Source organism: Aegilops tauschii, chromosome 7 (assembly GCF_002575655.3).
Source record: "Aegilops tauschii subsp. strangulata cultivar AL8/78 chromosome 7, Aet v6.0, whole genome shotgun sequence".
NCBI classification, from domain to species: Eukaryota; Viridiplantae; Streptophyta; class Magnoliopsida; order Poales; family Poaceae; genus Aegilops; species Aegilops tauschii.
This window is the reverse complement of record NC_053041.3, coordinates 152,832,588-152,838,587: the sequence shown is the minus strand read 5'-3', so window position 1 is coordinate 152,838,587 and position 6,000 is coordinate 152,832,588.

The window sequence follows — 6,000 nt, the reverse complement described above, 5'->3', positions numbered from 1 at the left end:
ATTCTGTATTTATATTGGTGTTAAACCTACTGTATTCCAACTTTTCTATGGTTCATAAACTCCATTACTAGCCATAGATTCATTAAAATAAGCAAACAACACGCGAAAAACAGAATCTGTCAAAAATAGAACAGTCTCTAGTAATCTGTAACTAACGCAAACTTCTGGAACTCTAAAAATTCTACCAAAATAGGACGACCTAGATAATTTGTTTGTTGATCTGCTGCAATTGGAATCAGTATTATATCACGTTCTGGTAATTTCTAACAATTGTTTTCATGAACAGAAAGTTTCTGGAATTTTCAGCAAGATCAAATAACTATCATCCAAGAAGATCCTATAGGTTTAACTTGGCACAAACACTAATTAAAACACAAAACCACATCTAAACAGAAGATAGATGGATTATTTATTCCTAAAAAGAACCAAAAAGCAAAAAAATAAAAATAAAATTGGGTTGCCTCCCAACAAGCGCTATCGTTTAACACCCCTAGCTAGGCATTGATAAATTCAATGATGCTCACATAAAAGACAAGAATTGAAGCACAAAGAGAGCATCAAAGAACACGTGATAAACACATCTAAGTCTAACATACTTTCTATGCATAGGCATTTTATAAGCAAACAAATTATCAAGACAAGCAAAAACTAGCATATGCAAGAAAGTGGAAAGAAACAATAGCAATCTCAACATGACGAGAGGTAATTTAGTAAGATAAAGATTTCTACAACCATATTTTCCTCTCTCATAATAATTACATGTAGGATCACAGGCAAATTCAACAAAATAGCTATCATATAACATATTCTCAACATGATCCACATGCATGCAAAGTTGACATTCTTCCAAAATAGTGGGATGAACATTAACTGAAGTCATGACTTCTCCAAACCCACTTTTATCAAAAATACCATAAGATTGAACATTCTCCAAATATGTGGGATCTAAAGTTGACACTCTTCCAAACCCACTTTCAATAATATTGCAAACACTATTATCAATCTCGTATTCATCATGGGGCTTAAATAAATTTTCAAGATCACAAGAAGAATCACCCCAATCATGATCATTGCAACAAATAGTAGTCATAGCAAAACTAGCATCCCCAAGCTTAGGGTTTTGCATATTATTATCACAATTGACATCAAGAGAATTTATAGTAAAATCATTGCAATCATGCTTTTCATCGGAGGAATTATCAAGTATGGGTGCAATAGCAACGATCTCATGTTTAACATAAGGAACTATAGCAAATTCATCTTTATAAATATTGGCATCATGGCCATAAGAATAGCAAGCATCATGTTCATCAAGGGATATTTCAATCAAATCATCGGAATCATCTTTATCTATAGATTCATGCATATCATTATTTTCTTTAGAAGAAACGGTCATTCTTTCAAAAAATTCTTTGACATAGACATTATGAGCATAGTTTTCATAGCAATATTCAAGTATGTCAAAATTTTCAGATTCGTTAAGAGTAATATCATACTTTTCAATCAAAGAAGCAACTTCATAAGCACCCATAAAAGCAACAAATTCTTCAATTTGTTCGATATCATAGTAACTATAAACACCCTTTGCATAAGAAGATAAGATTTTATTTTCATTAAACTCACATAGGTAGGGGAGGTGTTTTTTAGGGTTCTTAGAGCAACAAGTAATATCACAAATTTCACAAAGATTCCAAGCATAACACAGCAGTCTGTTTATTTGATCTCATAAGAGTCTCCCTTTTTCAGACAAACGGTGATGCACAAAATGAGCATGCTCATCTAAAGATTTCCCATCAACTAGGCTAGTTGGGGTTTCAGCACGAGCGCATAAGGATCGAAGATGATCCAAGTAGAACACTTTAAGTGGATCCATATCAATAGATTTTTAGCAAGCAAAGATGCAAGCACACAGAAGGCACATGGCAACACAAGCAAACGAAAGAGACGAACGGAAGAGGGGCAAATAAAACGGCAAAGGTGAAGTGGGGGAGAGGAAAACGAGAGGCAAATGGCAAATAATGTAATGCGAGGGATAAGAGTTTGTGATGGGTACTTGGTATGTCTTGACTTGTGCATAGACTCCCCGGCAACGGCGCCGAAAATCCTTCTTGCTACCTCTTGAGCACTGCGTTGGTTTTCCCTTGAAGAGGAAAGGGTGATGCAGCAAAGTAGCGTAAGTATTTCCCTCAGTTTTTGAGAACCAATGTATCAATCCAGTAGGAGGCCACGCTCAAGTCCCTTGCACCTACACAAACAAATAAGAACCTTGCAACCAACGCGATAAAGGGGTTGTCAATCCCTTCACTGCCACTTGCAAAAGTGAGATCTGATAGAGATGATAAGATAATATTTTTGGTATTTTTATGATAAAGATTAAAAGTAAAGATTGCAAAGTAAACAGAGATAGAAATAGCTTGTTGACGGAAGATTAATATGATGGAGAATAGACCCGGGGGCCATAGGTTTCACTAGTGGCTTCTCTCAAGATAGCATAAGTATTACGGTGGGTGAACAAATTGCTGTCGAGCAATTGATAGAATTGAGCATAGTTATGAGAATATCTAGGTATGATCATGTATATAGGCATAACGTCCGTGACAAGTAGACCGACTCCTGCCTGCATCTACTACTATTACTCCACACATCGACCGCTATCCAGCATGCATCTAGAGTATTAAGTTCATAAGAACGGAGTAACGCTTTAAGCAAGATGACATGATGTAGAGGGATAAACTCATGCAATATGATATAAACCCCGTCTTTTTATCCTCGATGGCAATAATACAATACGTGTCGTTTCCCCTACTGTCACTGGGATCGAGCACCGCAAGATTGAACCCAAAGCTAAGCACTTCTCCCATTGCAAGAAAGATCAATCTAGTAGGCCAAGCCAAACTGATAATTCGAAGAGACTTGCAAAGATAACCAATCATACATAAAAGAATTCAGAGAAGATTCAAATATTGTTCATAGATAATCTTGATCATAAACCCACAATTCATCGGATCTCGACAAACACACCGCAAAAGAAGATTACATCGAATAGATCTCCAAGAGAATCGAGGAGAACTTTGTATTGAGATCCAAAGAGAGATAAGAAGCCATCTAGCTAATAACTATGGACCCGAAGGTCTGAGGTAAACTACTCACACATCATCGGAGAGGCTATGGTGTTGATGTAGAAGCCCTCCGTGATCAATGCCCCCTCCGGCAGGACGCCGGAAAAGGCCCCAAGATGGGATCTCACGGGTACAGAAGGTTGCGGCGGTGGAATTCGGTTTTCGTGGTGCTCCTAGATGGTTTGGGGGTACGTAGGTATATATAGGAGGAAGAAGTAGGTCGGTGGAGCCACGAGGGGCCCACGAGGGTGGAGGGCGCGCCCCCCCTCCCTCGTGGCCTCCTCGTTGGTTGCTTGACGTCCACTCCAAGTCCTCTGGATCACGATTGTTCCAAAAATCACGCTCCCGAAGGTTTCATTCCGTTTGGACTCCGTTTGATATTCTTTTTCTGCGAAACACTGAAATAGGCAAAAAAAACAGCAATTTGGGTTGGGCCTCCGGTTAATAGGTTAGTCCTAAAATAATATGAAAGTGTATAAATAAACCCATTAAACAACCAAAACAGAATATATAATAGCATGGAACAATAAAAAATTATAGATACGTTGGAGACGTATCAAGCGCAGGGGCACTCGTTTGTTGCCTGAAGCGCACAACCGTATATAGTAATTACATGTCCTTATGTTCAACTGTCTACACTAGAAAAGGAAATTGTTTGGCCACACCCCGTACGCACATGGCTATCGATGGAATCAGCCTAAATCATGTCCCACGTGCATTTATTTAGGGGTTTAAAAACTTGTAAAAGCCATAACTTTTGATTCAAGCATCGAAATTCAATTCCGTTTTCACCGTCAGGTTTCTCAAGACGAGTTCTTCAAAACTAGATCCTATATGAGTAGGTTTCGTCAAACTCTTTTTCAAGGGCAACTTTGTGTGCGATGGAGGAAACTATAGTGCTATAGGAAAGCAACTTTTCTTTTTGGCCTAGTAGGAATGACTATTAGGTTGGTTTGTGTAAAAACTGAGAAAAAACACACAAAACATAAGGCAACTTTAGTGCTACATACAAAGAAATTTCACTGCACTGTGTGTATCTGTGAATTTTGTTAACATTATGTCAATTGTGTATCATGACTGCTCAATTGCCTATTATTGATGGTCAGTTCCTACACTTGATGTTCAATTGCCTATACATGCTATAGATTGCCTACCATTGATGCAAAGTTGTCTGCTATTGGTAATTAGTTACCTACAATTGCTGCACAGTTGCCTAACTTTTCAAAATAGTTGCCTACAATACTATGAAGTTATTTATCATTATTTTCTAAGTTGCCTACAAACACTCTGAAGTGGCCAAGATTCACCATCATGTTGCCTACCATAACTAGCAATAGTAGACACAAGAGCATCACTGGTAGATGACTTCATAGTATTATAGGAAATTTAGAAACAACGACATACTAGCATGAACAATAGGCAACTTAGAGGTACGGGCGAGGAAGTTAGGAGAAAATTAGACAAAATTAGCTGGGACACATAATGTAGTGAAGTTGCCTGCTTTTAGCACTGAAGTTGCCTCTTGTAGAAGGAAAGTTGTGATGTTATCTACCTTTGTTAGTTGTTTTGTATCATTAGTTAGATGCTTATTGTTGCTAATTAGTTGTTTTTAATGGAGTGAAGTTGCTTCTGTTTAGCATTAAAGTTGCCTCATCTAGCATCAAAGTTGCTTCTAAAAATATTAAAGAAACACATTCATGTGGAGTTTAGTTTTGAAAAGCTCGTCGCGACTTGACTAGCCAACTCGTGTGTGTTTTCCATCATTATATTTGAAGATTTCAATGATTTTTGCAGGCAACTCGACCAAAAAATAAGAATTTGCTTAGGTTTATAGGCAATTGTCTGATCCGCCTCGCTATGAAATTTCTGATAACCCCCTATGCAACTTCTCATCTAACACCGCGACCTGACTAGCCAACAACATGCGCTCAGTAGCGTTGGCAACTTAGGTCCCCTAATGGACAACTTTCATAGTATTTTAGGCAATTGCGGATCACCCGTGGAAAACTTCGTAGCGATGTAGGTAACTTGGTTTCTGAGGCAGACAACTAAGAAACCATGTTAAACAACTTCCCACTTTGCGGTCAGCAACTTTCACAGTATGGTAGGCAACGAAGTATGTAACCACCTATTACCTATTACACACAACTAAGTAGGAGGCTACTAGGTGAATTCACTTATACACATGGTGCAATTCTTCTAGCATCGGAGTTGCTCATATTTAGCACTAAACTTGCCTCATCTAGCATCAAAGTTGCTTTTTAAAAACAATCATCAAAACATATTCATACGGGATCTAGTTTTGAAGAGCTCGTCACAAGGAATCCAGCGGTGAAAACGGAATCATTCCGACACGCAGCGTGAAAGTTATAGTTTCTTTATTTTTCTTGTACCAGAATTAATGCACGTCACGTCATCATTGAGTTGACACGGTTGGTCTGACGAGGTGAAGAAAAATCAGCGCACTATAGTTGAAGAATCTTTCCATGTATAGAATAAGTGGGTGGACAATTTACCAAATCTGGAATCAGTTTGTTGCATCGTTCGGTCCATGAGCGTGCGCTCGGGAGCCCAAAAAAGTGCAGCTGCACTTTTAAGTATTTAGGTTTTTTTTTAAACAGGGTTCTAATTCTATCGTTGCAACGCACAAGCAGATGTGCTTGTCTTTAACAATGTACTTCATCTGTTCCTAAATATTTGTCTTTCTAGAGATTTCATCAAGTGACTATATACGGAGTAAAATGAGTGAATCTGTACTCTCAAATATGTCCACATACATCCGTATGTTGTAGTCCATTTGAAATGTCTAGAAAGACAAATATTTCGAAATGGAGGGAGTACTATGTAGGAGTTTTTTAATGCATGGATCGGACGGTTGAAG